The sequence below is a fragment of the Ascaphus truei genome, chromosome 15, assembly GCF_040206685.1.
Source record: "Ascaphus truei isolate aAscTru1 chromosome 15, aAscTru1.hap1, whole genome shotgun sequence".
NCBI classification, from domain to species: domain Eukaryota; kingdom Metazoa; phylum Chordata; class Amphibia; order Anura; family Ascaphidae; genus Ascaphus; species Ascaphus truei.
In genome coordinates, this window is record NC_134497.1 from 41,448,033 (window position 1) to 41,464,048 (window position 16,016).

Sequence of the window (16,016 nt, forward strand, 5' to 3'; positions counted from 1 at the left end):
GGTCAGGGGGACGTTGAGACTCTTTTCTTTTCTTCCCAGTTAAAAAATAAATATGTGCATTAGGCTTATATACTGTTTGTATTACCAATACTTTGTAATGATATAACTGCCTAATAAAAAAATTTGAAACAAAAAAAAGAAAAGAGGCGTCTAAGAGGGGATATGATAACTATATACAAATATATTTCGGGGACAATACAAGGCGCTTTCAAAAGAACTATTCATCCCACGGACAGTACAAAGGACTCGGGCCATCCCTTAAGGTTGGAGGAAAGGAGATTTCACCAGCAACAAAGGAAAGGGTTCTTTACAGTAGGGGCAGTTAAAATGTGGAATTCATTACCCATGGAGACTGTGATGGCAGAAACAATAGATTCAAAAAAAGATTGGACATCTTTTTAGATAGGAAAGGTATACAGGGATATACCAAATAAGTATACATGGGAAGGATGTTGATCCAGGGTTTAATCCGATTGACAATTCTTGGAGTCAGGAAGGAATTTATTTTTCCCCTTATGAGATATCATTGGATGATATGACTCTGGGGTTTTTTGTTTGCCTTCCACTGGATCAATAAGCAAGTATAGATATAGGATAAAGTATCTGTTGTCTAAATTTAGCATAGGTTGAACTTGATGGACGTACGTCTTTTTTCAACCTCATCTACTATGTAACTATGTAAAGCAGGAGAATAAAAAGGCGAGAGCGCACATGAAGTCTTAACTCCATCCTTTTTCCCATCGTCTCCTCCGCCCTATTTATCTGAACATCGTTTGAACAGGCTGTATTAGGCTAAGGCCCCGTTGCACACATCCGCACGGCTGTCTTGCTTGCCGGTGGTGCGTGCAACTCACTGCACCGCGTTCTGCAGGAAACTTTTTTCGGAGTGGGGGGGGGGTGACCAAATGGGTTGGGTGGGCGGGGCCATGACGAGGGGGGGCGCGGCCATGACTTGTGTGTCCGTGTGCTGGACTGGAATATATAAAACATTGACATATCTCCACAGATTGATCGGGTGCTGTAAAGTCCCGTCCGCCGCCGCCCCTCCCCCGCTAATTTGCCCTGAAGCCGGGCCCCGTCCCCCAGGCCCTGCATGTAAATGAGTGTGAGGACAGGCAGTAAATACATGTGTCCCACTCCCTGCAGCCTCCTTGCTCCCAGAAGCCTCCCCCCCGTGCATCTGCTTACACTGCAGACTATGAGGAGAGTCTGTGGAAGTTAGCAGGGGGGCTCCCTTGGTGCTGCAGCTGCTTTCCCTCTCCTCCCTGCTCCCCCAAGCCTCCCCTCCTCGGCTCACGTGACGCGTCGGGATTACAATTCTCTTGCATCCCCTGGCGGCTGACGCGTCACAGCGTGTAGTAAGCCGTGCAGGGAGGAGGGACCTGCTCGGGAGTGCACCATCACATCGTGAGTAGCGCACACGCAGCCGCGCGCGCCACCGGACGCAGCGGGACCAAAGCATATGGCTACATACGGGAAGCAATGGTGCTGAACAAAGCTGTGAGGAGAAGACAGGAGTGAGGGGAGAGGTGCAAAGAGCTGCTGTGATCACATGCTCATTGCCATTTACTTGAGTGGCTGTTAAAGTGCAATTGAGGCTATTGCACTTTTGTGAATCTAGTGTTTGGTAAAAAAGAAAAAGGAGAAAGTGGATAAGGAAAAATACCACCTGCAGATCAGTACCTGGGAGGCAAATAAAGGGTGTGGGAGGAAGAGGGATACAGAACACAAACAGTAATAGAAACACAGTAAGAGAAACACAGTAAGAGAAACCATGTGAGACGGGTAACTCTTCTCCTGAGGGGGTATTGGGGAAATAAATTAACAAGCTGTTTGGGGGATAAATTAAATGAATATTTCAGTTTCTTCAGTAGTTTCGGGAGGTTTTGCAAGGATTTGGAAAGACAATAAGTGATGGTAATGGTCACAGAGTAATAGTCTGGAGAATATACAGACGAGCCAACGAGTATTCTAAAACTTGCCTTAAACTAGCCAGGTATATGCTGGGTACATGCTGGGTACATTTCAGTGACATTTCTGCAGAGGCTAATGGCCCATCGGATTAACACAGCAGGGGTTCCTGGCAGTCCCATTCAGTTTGAATGGGACTGCCAGGGACCCCCGCTGTTAATCCGATGGGCCATTAGTCTGTCTGCAGAAATGTGTGAAATGTTGCATCATGTACCCAGCATGTACCTGGGTCTTTTTGGAGATTGCCCCATGTTTGTTTTAGAATAATCGTCGGCACTACAGTACATGTGGCATTAGCTGACCAGTAAAGTAGTGTACAGTAGGTGACAGCAACCAAAGTTATCCATAACAGCTGCCTCTGGCTAAATAAGGCTGTGAAAATGTGGCCCTGCATTCCTAAAACGGGGAAAGACTCAGATCTGCACGTATATCTCGCATGACCTTCTCCAAGTCCTCTATAAACCCCCTTCGCCTAATCACAGCAATCTACAGTATAATAGAAAACTCTCTCCCCCCACCCGTCAATTCATATATGCAAAAATGGTGCATAGACCTCGGCATACCACTAGATCTGGAGGACTGGGAAGACATCTGGGACACAGCCCCTAAAACCTCAATTTGCTCCGTTACAAAAGAAAACATATACAAAATACTATTTCAGTGGTACCTGACCCAGAGTAGACTGAGCCAGATCTTCCCCGGCGCAATTGACCTATGCTGGAGAGGATGTGGACAAAAGGGCGACATGGCTCACATATGGTGGACATGTCCTGAGATCCAGCAGTTCTAGACTAGAATCCAAAGACTCCTGGATGAAACCCTGGGCCTAGAGGCTCCCCTGGACCCCCTGACATACGTGCTGGGCAAACCAATAGAGGATCTCCCGGCCCCCACGGCCAGGCTGACTACTGCTATACTTACGGCGGCGAGATGCTCGGTCGCGGCGGCCTGGAAGCAACTAAAGGCACCCTCAAGGAGGACTGTAGTGAATAGAATAAATACAGTAATGACTATGGAAAAATTAACGGCCATGCTAAAACAAACAATGCCACAATTCTATAACACATGGGAGCCCTGGATCAGCTTAGGAACCCATCCCCCCGATTAGGTCCGAACAAATGTCCTACCAACTAAACAGGCGGACAGAGAGGAGTGCGAACCCACTACCTCCCCCCCATCTACCCCCTCTCCTGTCGTCCCCATCTATCGCCCCGCCCTGAGTTCCCCCTACTTTCTTGCTAAAAAAACAATTAAACGATTTATTGAGACTCCAGATTCGCCTCACAGTTATGTTACGCTACCCTCATCCCTAAATGTACCACATTGACTGTAATCTCTGCTTTTTCTTATGTGTCTCCAATAAAGGAAAAAAAGATTTAAAAAAAAAAAAAAGCGGGCAAAGACTTGTGAGGGGTGAGAGGATAAGGAGCGCTTAGGAGAGTTAGCAAGGAGAAAAGGCTTATTGTACAAACTCTTGTGTTTGTAATCTCAGGATTTATTTAAACTGAAGCAGAGTAGGAAAATGGTATTTAAAGGGACAGTCCCTCCTAGGAAGAATGTGAACCAACAACACTGGCATATTTAATAGGTTAAATGTAGCCAATTGTCAAGTAAAAAAACCCGTTTAGCAAATAAACATAACATTTCCATAAAAACAAAGTAATTAGGGTAGGGGGGGGGGGCTGCTCCTTTCATTTGTCTTGGGCCCAATGATTTCTGTTGGCGGCCCTGATCACACTCACACGCACAATCACACTCACACACATCCCCCCCACTCCCTGCATCAGAAGCTATCTGATTGGTTTACAGCCTGTCACATGGTGAGACCGTCACTGTAAAAATCAAATTATACTGACTAGAGATTCAGGTCGCTCCGTTGCCGTTGCGCCTACTATAAGCGCATGCATTCAATGCATTTGTTTTGAAGCTTTAGGCCGCGCTTATAGGGCCGGAAAACAAATACATTGCCGCCGCGTGCGCTTATAGTGCGCGCGATGGAGACAAAGCGACGTCATGTCGCGAAAAACGGGAAGCCGGCAAAATGTGATTTTTCAAGGGCTGTAACGTGACGGCCCTTGAACAAATCTAATTGCCGGAATCCCGCACCGCCGCCGCCCAGCAAAACATAACTTTCGCCAGTGTCACCCGTCGTGTCGCCGTCGCCGTCCTTAGACTGCTCGGGGAGTGTTTTGTCTAACTGTAGGCAATTCAACCCCTTTATTCACTAAACTGCAGCAGGTACTATAGCCGAGTGGTATCGCTGCTGCCCATGAACAGAGTGATCTAGGTTCAATTCCTGGCTCAGATTATTTTTTTTGCATTATTTTATTTTCACTCCAGTGTGAATAGCCAAGCACTGGAGTGTGAATAACCACTGCGCTTTTTAAGTGAAACGTCTTTGTGTTTTGTCACAGAAATTGTATTTGTGATGGGGATGTTTATAATTAAAAATCAAAACACAATGAAGTTTGACTAAGAACGCGTGTCTTAGCTATTTGCACTTTGTGTGTGTTTTCTCTCACCTCTTCTCTCTGTCTGCTGCAGTGTCAGGTTCACTTTCCCGGAAGTGGAGACACTGACTACATCCAGGTCACAGCTCTGTGTCCTACTGCGCATGCTCACACCAAGGGGATCATGGGAGTTGTAGTTTTTAGACTTCAAAACGGATCACGTGTCACATAATGTGCAGATTAGAAACAAGACAGTAACATTTCCCAGGCTCTGTGCTAGGGGAAGGTAGTTTCTGCTGCATGTAGATGTGTATAGTCCTCTTGGTCCTTAATATATCTCAGTAAAGCTGCTTCAGTTCATCACTATGTATACCCAGGGTTGCCAACTTCGACTGAAGGCCAATCCAGAGATTTTTTTTTTTGAAGTGAAACTTCTTTAGTGGCACCTCATTCGTGATGGGACAAAAATGGATTGTGGGAACAGAAAATGAAACGGATGTGACGTCAAAGTGCTGACGTCACAGTGCTGGCAGTTGAGGCCGGGTATCGCCGCCGCTCCTAACCGTCTTTGTTCCCCCCCACACGGCCGCTTACACGCTCCCACCCGCTCAACATTTACTCGCCGCCGCAGCTTCTAACAAGCGCCGCTCGCCCCACCCGCTAACATGCGCCGCCGGCGCCGCTCCCCCTTAAAATGTAGTCGCCGCCGCCACTTCTCAGAGACCCGGTGCCGGACCGCAGCCCGTGGAGATACAGCCACTTCTAACTGCCGCCGTTCCCCACCCATTGATATGCTGCGCATGCCCGGTAGTCATGGCGACGCTCAAGACGCCATGAATCTCCTCACGGGGACACTGAAGCCCACACTGCTCCCCGGGGCCCTATGCAGGCCCTGATCTCCTGCGGCCTCTCCTCCCTGTGCATGCCTGTGTCCCTGCAGGCCTCCCCCGGCCGAGGCATGGAACAGCTCCTGCTCCGGTATCAGGGGGGGTGGGGTGGAGGGGGGGTGATGAGTGCGCTGCTTTCCCCATGTCCCCCACAGCACCATCAGAAGCCTCCGAGTCGGCTCCAGCTGACGATGACGCGCTTCTCCCTCTCCCCCCGCCGACACTGCCTCCATCTCCTCTGTGCCGCGATCTGGTAGGAATGAGGGGGCGGACTGCTGAAAAGGGCTGGGGGCAGGAAATGGGGCTGGGGGCAGGAAAAGGGTGCTGGGGCAGGAAAAGGGTGCTGGGGGCAGGAAAAGGGTGCTGCAGGGAAAGGATAAGGGTGCTGGGGGGAGGAAAAGTGTGCTGGGGAGAGTCAGGAGAGAGGGGGGCAGGACACACACACACACACACACACACATACATACATACACACATACACACACACTGACTCACATACACACACACACACACATACACACACATACACACACACACTGACTGACACACATGCACACTGACTGACACACATACACACTGACTGACACACATACACACACACACACTGACTGACACACACACTGACTGACACACACACACACACTGACTGACACACACACACACACACACACACACACACACACATACACTGACTGACACACACACACACACACACACTGAGACACACACACTGACTGACACACACACACACATACACACACTGACTGACACACACACATATACACACTGACTGACACACACACAAACACACACACACACACACAGACTGATACACATACACACGCACGCACACTGACTGATACACATACACACGCACGCACACTCTGACACACACACGCACGCACACTCTGACACACGCACTCTGACTGACACACGCACACCCCAGTGATGCGCTGAACACCTCCCCTGAATGATGTGCCTATTCCCCCCCACCCCCCGTGAGCCTACCCCCGTGAGCCTACCCCCGTGAGCTCTCCAACCCCCCCCGTGAGCTCCCCCACCCCCCGTGAGCTCCCCCCCCCTTGTGAGCTCCCCCCCCCCGTGAGCTCCCCCACGCTCCCCCACCGAGCTCCAAGTGAGCTCCTACACCACCCCCCCCGTGAGCTCCACGTGACCTAACCCCCCCCCCCCGTGAGCTCCCCCACCCGCTCAACATCCATGATGCTGGAACTGCTGCCAATAAACATGACTCCGCCAGTCAAATTTACTCATGCTCTAAGCAGTAATAATATTATTGTTACTTTATATGTTGCTGACAACACACAAAGAAGTTTCACTTACTATGCGCGTGCTCAGCACACACAGCTTTTTTTTTTAAATAGAGCACTTACCTCTGGCGTCCTCACGGCATCTCCCCCAGCAACTCACTTCAATATGGCTGCACGCGTCACAACATCACACGGCGTCATGTTGCCATGACAATGGTGCCGCATGACTGTGACGTAAAGTAGCATCTTGTTATCATTACAATGTGCGTCACGTGATTGTTACGTCACGTGCCGTTCCTGTTGTCATAGCAACGCGGTATCATTTGACGCAGTGGTTGCAGGGGAAGATGTTGCCACCACACAGAGGGTATAAATAAAAAAGACCACCTGTAGGCTCGCAGGGCCTAAGTCTCTGCCACGGAGAGCCTGGGGTGCGCGCAATATCGATAATGGGTGCAGCGCCTCCACCTGCGACAGCTCCCGCCAACGGAGGAGTGGGTCTTCGCAGGACGTATATGATAGAATTACACTCACACAGCCAAGTACTATAACCAACCTCCTTTACTTGTCGGCAAAACTCACGTCCAGGTACATGCAATAACATTACAGTGAATACACTTTATAACACGCCACGGCGGACGCCAACACTATCATGCGCCACGGAGGACGCCAACACTCTCCCACACCCTTCACCGGGCGCTCCCACCCCGTGTCCGATCCTTATGGATTAGTCCCCCCCCGCTCTTTCTTTAGGCAACTATGTGTGTGTATGGGTGACTGCGCAGCCACAGTGTCTCGAACGAATAATTGGTACGGTTTGTGCACTTGTTGAAATACCTGCCGAGCACTCCAGTGCCCGGGACTGCTACGGTCTTCACAAAGGGTCTCTGCACGTAGACACCGTTCTCTCTCTAGGGTCCGGGGCAATCCCACCCGGACTCCGACACCAACAAGCGGGGTCTGAGCCCAGACCTCCCACTCGATAGTATAGTCCCGATCAAGGTCTAAAGATACTACGGGAACAGGAACCTCGCTAGGGCGATCCCTAATTCAGCTTGTCTCTACCGTGACTCAGGTCTAACTGGGCCTGGGGCACATGGCCTGCGCCAGGGCAGATCAACCTCCCCCACACAGACACTCTGTCTCCTCTCCTCTCCAACCAGCTCTCCTACACGTGCGCACAACCACCTCCCTATATCTCCTTCACCTCCTCAGCCCATTGGCTCCACTCTCTCACCTGACCCTCACCGCAAGGCTGCTGGGACAAGGGTCTGCTCCCTCCCATCAATTAGCACTCTCCTCCTTCGCGGGCTTTTAGCAACTCACTCTGTGCATGTGCAACCTCCCGCTCTTTCAGGGTGAATCAGGGGTCACGGCTACATCCTCCCCCCTGTGGATTCCAACCTCCCCGCTTGGACAACGATAACCGTACAACCAGTTTTATATAATGAAAAACACTAATACATTGGTCTCTATATCAACTTATACATTTCACTGAACATGATAATAACAGATTGAACCCGGTTGCGAGCCCACTGCTGAGCCTCATAATGGGTTGCCCCAAATTGATCATACGCCATCCTCATTGGAGGTTGACTAGCTCTTTGTCTTCTGCGAATCGGTTCTTCAGCTACCTCCTCTGGGGAGTAGCAATTCTCATTTGGCAGTTCCAACTCTGCCCTTGAGGGGCTTGATACATCTGCAAAGTCTCTTTGTGGCACAAAGCACGGGCTCTGCGGGTCTAGCGGCGGGCTCACTGGAGTCAGCGTTTCTATCGTTGGACCAAGGGGCTCTTTACCCGTAGCTCCTTCGGGAGATGCCCCCGCGGCCGGAAGGCCCCTTTGAGAGGTTCCCTCCATAGGATCGTCCAGGCTTTTGTCACTTTCTACTTCGGCCTCTGAGGACATTTCTCCATTCAGCGGAGATGCCGGCCACTCCAACTCTCCCTCCTCTACTTGCGGAATAGGCAATAGATGATTACGATGCCACGTCTTTACCCGACCCCCCGAGTCTTTGATACGCTAGACTGGAAGGCCAGGCAATTGAGAAATCACCTCGTACACCCCCTCCCGCCATTGGTCAGCCAACTTATGTTTTCCCGGTGCTCCCAGGTTGTGGAGAAGTACGGCATCACCAGGTTTAATGTCTCTATGTTTCACTTTGTGATCATAACGCCTTTTGTTCCCGGCATTCAGTTTTTCAGCGGATCTCTCGGCTTGCCCATAGGCCTTCAGTAGGTTCTCTTGTAATCTTTGTACATAGCGAAAATGGGTAGCATTGTGTATCCCATCGGTGGAGACTCTCAACTGTATGTCCACTGGTAAACGGGCTTCACGGCCGAACATGAGGAAGTAGGGCGAGAACCCGGTAGATTCGTGTCGGGTGCAATTATAAGCATGGACGAGAGTCTCCACATGTCGACTCCACTTAGTCTTCTCCACTCCGTTTAGCGTGCCCAGCATTTCCAGCAGAGTACGATTGAAACGTTCGGGTAAAGCATCTCCTTCTGGGTGGTAAGGGGAAGTACAGGACTTTTTGATATGTAGGAGGTTCAGCAATTCTTTTATTAGCTTACTTTCAAAGTCCCGTCCTTGGTCGGAGTGCAGACGTTGGGGAAGCCCATAATACATAAAATACTTCTCCCAGAGTACCTTAGCCACCGTAATGGCTTTTTGATCTTTGGTCGGAAAGGCCTAGGCGTAGCGGGTGTAATGATCAGTGATGACCAGCACGTTCCCTATGCCATGGGTGTCGGGCTCGATGCACAAGAAGTCCATGCAGACTAAATCCCTAGGTCCCTAACTTCTTAGATGGCCTATGGGGGCAGCTCTGGTGGGCAGAGTCTTGCGTTGGATACACCGCACACACCTACGACAGTGATGCTCCACGGATTCTCTAATTTTTGGCCAAAAAAATCTATCTCTCACTAGTCCAAAAGTCTTATCTACCCCCAGATGTCCGTGTTCATCATGGAGAGCCTTCAACACTAAGTACTGTAGTCTTCTTGGTAACACTAGTTGTCGGCGATCCGGGTGGTCATGATATTTCACCACTAGGTACAACAACCTATCTTGAATTTCAAATTTGTCCGCTTCCCGCATCAGTATACCTCCGACATCCCCCGGAGTCTGGCGAAGTAGGCCCCGTCGATTTTGTCGAATGGCATCAAGGATAGTCCCGGCAACCGGATCTTGTTCTTGGTAACGTACCATATCCTCCCAGGCGATGATTTGATCGGGAGTAACATGCATTCCACTTGGGTCACGATAGGCTTCGGGTATAGCGGTAGAGGCACACCGCAGGGAGTCGGATACCCGCAATTCCGAAAAGGCTACTTGCTCATCTATGATGGCGGCCGTGCAACAGAGCGCTCTTATCCCTGGCCCAGGAATCTCTTCCCACTGATCTCCGTCGGGTGTAGGGGTCAACCCCGGTCGCCTCGACAAGGCGTCTGCTCCAATGTTCAAGGGCCCCGGTTTGTATTTCCAGGTAAAATTGTAATTGAAGAGCGCGGCCAGCCATTGATGTCCAGCCGCATCAAGTTTGGCGGAGGTCATGACGTAGGTGAGAGGATTGTTGTCGGTGCATACCTCGAATGTCACCCCGTACAGATAGTCCCGAAGTTTGTCCACAATGGCCCACTTAAGGGCCAAGAACTCGAGCTTGTGTACCGGATAATTCTGCTCGCTGACCGGGAGACTATGGCTGATATACGCTACGGGTCGCAATCTTTCAGGATATTTTGATGCAACACGGCCCCTAGGCCACCCAGACTGGCGTCCACGTGGAGGATGTAGGGTTGGTCGGGGTTGGCGTAGGCCAAGACCGGATCAGCCGTCAGGCTCTGCTTCAAGTCGTGGAAGGCTTGGTCGCACTCGGGGGTCCATTTATCCCCGAAGGGCTGTCTGGCAGAGTGGGTCTTCTGGCCCACCTCTGATGGGTATATTCTGAGTAGGCTGTTGAGGGCTTTGGCCCTACATGAGTACCCCTCCACAAATCTGCGATAGTAGCCGCACAATCCCAGGAACGAGCGCAACTCCTCCACATTTTCCGGGCGAGGCCAGTTGACGACAGCCTCTATTTTGGCGGGATCAGTGGCAATTCCTTCGCCGGACACTATGTGTCCCACGTACGTCGCGGAGGTCTGGCAGAACCGGCATTTGTCCAGAGAGAGTTTGAGGCCTTCCTGGGACAGTCTATCCAGTACCTTCAAGAGACAGACCTCGTGTTCCTCCAGGGTTTTCCCGAAGACTATGATGTCATCTAGGTACACCAGGCATTCTCGGGGGTTGAGGTCCCCCAGCGTCTTCTCCATTAACCGCTGGAAGGTGGCTGGTGCCCCGCATATGCCTTGGGGCATGCGGGTGAACTGGTAAAACCCCAGAGGCCAGACGAAGGCTGTCTTTTCTTGATCCTCGGGTCTCATAGGGACTTGACAGTACCCGGATCGTAGGTCCAGTATGCTGAACCACTGGCTCCCGTGTAAGGTATCGAGGATCTCCTCTATGCGGGGAAGGTTATACTGGTCCTGCACCATCCGATTGTTCAGCGTCCGATAATCTACACACAGTCTCACGGTCCCATTTTTTTTTCGCACGACTACTATAGGAGAGGCGTAGGGACTTCGGGATTCTTTGACAATCCCGGCGGCTTCCATGTCATTGATAGCCGCCCTCACATCCTTCACATCCCTGGGAGCGAGTCGACACGAACGCTCTCGGAAGGGCTTCTCATCTGTCACCCGAATGGTGTGCTGAGCGTTGCGACTACACCCCACATCCATTTCCCCGGTAGAGAATACGGAGCATCTCTGTTCCAGTTGCACCCGTAACCATTCCTTCCAGGCTCCTGGCAACTTGGAGGAACCAAAATCGAAGTCTAGGGCTGTCCCGGTCTCTTCCACTCGGGTCATGTTTACTTGCACGGCTTCCTCCACCGAACTGACAGGATAAATCCTCCCTATCCATTGCCCCACATCGATGGCCAGGGGGAAGGGCGATAGATTCTGCACCATCACGTCAATCCGTCGATGGAATGGCGTCATGCCAATAGCGAAATTCGGGTATGAGCCGATACCCTCGCCGTACATCCTCCCCTGGGGTACTCTAGAGAGAATTGCTGGTCTTCGGCTAGGCGCTCCGCATAGGCACACCAAGTGGGGATTCTTTGCGTTTCGCAGGGGAAGAGTCGTGTCAAGCCCCGCCGTCTGCAGAACAACAGCCCGCAGTCATCCGAAGGAGAGGGGGCGGGGCTGGGTCTGCTTGCACCAATTGCAGCTGCAGGCTTGACATGGGGAGCTCTTTAGTCTCGTGTAGATAGGCCCGGATGACCACTTGTACAATGTCAGCATTGGTACCTAGTATGATGGGGTACTTGGGGGTGTCTCTGGGTTCTGGACACACCAAGGCGTCCACCTTCATGGGGTGAGATTTTCCCGTGTTGAGCTGCTGTATTTCCAGGTCCACGGTCACTAACCCATCGATGGGGTAGTCGTCATTGCTTAGCCCGCGTACCTTGATGTGGTCAGCCGGTTGCAGCGGCCGCTTTTGAAGATGACGATCATAGAACCCTCTGTATATGATGGTGACTTGGGATCCGGTGTCTAGTAGGGCAGAGGAGTAGATTCCATCCACTAGTACCCGGATCAACGCCACAGACCCCACCCGGCTACCATCTTCTGCTGGCTCTTCCCCTCCGGAGGGGTCCTGGCCCTGTCGGTATCGGTCGCATACACCCCGCAGACCATAGCCTGGGGTGGGAACTTCTTGGGAGAGGGACTCCGGCGTCGAGAATCGCTCAGGCGACAGTCGTAGGATAGATGCCCCCTCTTCCCACATTTGTAGCATGACATATCTCTGGGGGTAGCCCGGCGATCAGGCGGAGGTGACGACCGTCCTGCGTAATGCGGTTTCTCTGAGCCAGGCTTGTCCGGTGGTTCCTCCTTTTTTCAGTACTTCCTTTGGGTTTAGTACTAGAAGACACGTTATATCTATGGCGCTGGGTCAAATACATATATGCAAAAGTATCAGGTGGTCCCTGATATCTCTGCGTTGCCATCTGCTGCCGATATCCACTGCTTACTCTGCCGTGTGGCTGCTCCCCTGAAAGCATCTTTTGAATTTGCCGCCATTTGCCTGTACGCGACCGCAAGGAGCAGGAGAATCTGCGGCTCCATCTGCCCTGTGCCGGGCGCTTCTGCGCATGCTCGAACTGCTAAGGACAGAAGCAGTACATTTAGCCAGCGTTCCCTGCCCCTGCGACAGCGTGGATGAACGTCTAACACGTGGCAGACGCCAGAGGAAGGTGTGGGAGCTGTGCCAGCTACTGTGAGAGGGGATACTCTCTAAAATATCCACTGCCTTTTACCTTCTTGGCTCCGGTAAGCGGGCAATCCGGCCAGATATCGTTTGGGACCTTCACCTTGTCATTATTGTGTCATATGTTTTATGAAGTTTTTATAGCATATTAAATATATCCTTTTACATTTTTTAGTCCACTGTGTGTTTCAGCAACATTGTTAGTTTTTGTTTGTTTGTTGGTTTAGTGTTTAACAGTATTACACTATGTTTGTCTTTTTCTCTTTCCATGTTTGATCACCGTCTGCTGAGATCATCAATGAATTATCTTATCACCATCTGGTTGTATATTTAATTATATATTTAATCATTTATCTTAAAAATTGTTTAGCGCCATTGCACCAATTGATACCATTGTAATACTTTTGCATATATGTATTTGACCCAGCGCCATAGATATAACGTGTCTTCTAGTTCTATATCTGACCTGGGGGGTCAGAGTTATATCACAGGCTGCGGGCCTCTCCCTTTTTAGATTAGCGCTACCTTTTTTTCCGTCCTTTGGGTTTAGTGCTACCGCTAGTTTTCGGCTTCTGAGGGGAGTGCAGCATGAGATGCGTCTCGTGCTCTTTCACCTGTTGCAGGAGTTGTGACGGTCGTGAGGATTTGGCCCGGGATTAAAGGGGTTACACCCCAAATGGCCACCCTCTACTCTCACCTGGGGAGCAAGGGGTTAACTGGATTGAGGTCCAGTAATGTGTTTTTACCCAAATGCTTATTCCCCTGTGTAACTGTATTGTGGTATCCTGGTGTTTGCACTCACACATACACTAGGGTTGCTGTGGGAGGGAAAGGGTTAATGTTAAAACAGTGATTCTAGCCCTTTGTTCAAATTACCCTCAAAGATGCCTGCCTATTAAGGATTGCAAATGGCCAGGAATGCGACCAAATGTTTAGGAAGCTGGAGTGGTTTGTGAGTGTTAAAACTCACACTTACAAACCATAGTATCCTGCCCAACACCCCTGATTTAGGAGTGGGGCTACAGAATGAGTGACCTTATTAAATATAAGAATATTATGAGATGTCCTCGGCTGGACGTGCTAAAAGCTACATATGTGTATTCGTGGGCTAGGTAGGCAGGAAGGGATCCTGAAGAATTAACATAGCCTGGTGATCAAAGGCTAAATTGCCTAATTGTTTATGCTTGGCCCAGGGACCAAAGGAACTGATTGTTTTTGTAAGTGTCCCCTTTTCACACCTTACAACAAAGGGTTTCCTGCCAGGAATTTCGTTTAGTAGACTGGCTGGCATTCCTGATGCAAATGTGGGGCTACAGAAATGAGACCCCAGAGTGCTACTGCGCCTGTGCAACTAGCAGGGGGGCATGTATCAACAGGTATTCCCACCTTAGAGAGTGGCTGGAGGTAATTGCAAACCAATCACCTGTACTTAAATGTTAAGGATAGAGTTACAAAAGGTATATAACTTGTGGTAACCCAGCTATCCAGGGTCTTCTGATATCATCTGAAGTGTTCTTCTATACCATCTTGATTGCTGAGAGACATGCTATACAATGTCTTGGGATAATGAAGATTTCTGTATGAACTGCCAGTCCAGATGTGACTGTTTCATCATTTCCATCTTTATGTAAGTGTCCATATTTTGCCTGTTATTTGTACATTTTGTGTGTTCACCTTTATCAAGGAATAAATTATATTTTATCATATCTAAGTCTCGTCCCAGTTCAAACCCAGTTATATATATATATATATTATATATTTTTGGTGTGTATTATTAATAGCCTGTCACAAAGCTCCCGTCACAGGCTTATTAATAAAACTGGTGGCAAGCGGTGGGATTGAACTGGACCTGTATTACTAGTATTCTGCGGGATACTGTGATACAGTGGGAACTTGATGGTAATTGCAAGTTCCTGGGACTAAAGATATTGAACACACAGTGTACAACATATAACACAAGATATGGCACCTCCTCACTGTTCCCCTACTTGTGAGATGTTACGCCGGTGCTGCCCGCAGACCAGACCCGTCCCGTCCCCTGAGCTGAAGGGGGAAGTGGTAATACACGCACCCGCAGCAAAGGGAGCGTGTCCGGAGTGTGGTCTGAAGCGTTGCCAGGCCAGGTGTAGTAAGGTAGACAATACTTGCCGGTACCGGTTGTAGAGGTAGAGTGAATGATGCCTTGCCGAAGTCAGGGAGTGGAGAGTGGAGATGGGTCGTAGTCCAAGCCGTGTTCAAGGGGTTACCAGAGTGAGCGTTGTCCAAGGAGTGCCAAGATCGAGAGCCAGAGGGGGTAGTCGTACGAGCTGCGTCAGAACCTGTGAAAACACTGCGAGAATCCAGAAGTACTTCCATACAGAGACTATGTCGAGCAAAGACTGAGAGCAGAGAGGAGCTAGATAAAGCAGGAAGGTCCAATTAGGAACGGAGGCGGGACAGGAAGAGCTACAGGGAGACACTGCAGATTGGTGCAGGCATAACAGGCCAGGTGAGTCTTGTTAGTAACCTGAGTATGCCCGTGCAGTGTGCGGGGGCGGAGCCTGAGGTCGGGACGGGAATAAGAGTGTGCAGACTGAGCGTGCTCCGTAACTCGTGTACGCGTGTGAACCGAGCCAGTGGATGGTGCAGGTGTGCGTGCAGGAGGGCGTGGGCACGCCCGGCGCTGAGCAGAGGAATCGCCGAGGGGAGTGATCCCGCGACGGCGGCAGGGGCGAGGAGCCGTGGAGGCCGGTAAGGCAGGATTGTTTTGTGTGTCCAGGGGCTCCCTGCGGGGAGGGGGGAGTGCTCTGTGTGGGGAGCGAGGAGAACGCCGATTCCTGACATGAGAAGCATTGCCTCCAGAACCAAAGTGCCGGCCATCCGTCTGACTGGAGCCGGGCACCGAGACCGGAGGAGTGCATCAAGTCGGTGCGGGGACCAGCAGCCAGCAAGGCTGAGAGAGAGACAGCAATCGGTGAGCATGAAACCCGGCAGGCTGAGCAAAGATCCACAGCTGCAGCTGCTGTAACCATCAAACCGCCCAGAGAGCAGGGAATGGACTCAGCTCCGGGACGGCAGAGACTTGTGGAGGGAGTGGGTGGTCTCGGAGACCATGGAAGTCTTGCACCAGGAGAGGTAACGGCC

General features: G+C 50.8%; 1 protein-coding gene across 5 annotated transcripts in view; it reads right to left on the reverse strand.

Annotated features, from left to right (window-relative positions):
* Positions 1-16,016, reverse strand: part of LOC142466862 (uncharacterized) — a 112,668-nt gene that overhangs the window by 20,521 nt on the left and 76,131 nt on the right. For 2 of the 5 annotated variants that reach the window (XM_075572392.1, XM_075572396.1), the window contains exons 1-2: positions 4,494-4,534; positions 2,893-2,951 (exon numbers count right to left, since the gene is read on the reverse strand). The exons of 1 other annotated variant lie outside the window; for it this stretch is intronic. The gene's annotated coding sequence lies outside the window, so the exon portion shown is untranslated. Of the gene's footprint in view, positions 1-2,892; positions 3,099-4,493; positions 4,554-16,016 lie in introns of those variants that run through there. 2 more of the 5 variants (XM_075572394.1, XM_075572393.1) reach the window with 2 other exon arrangements.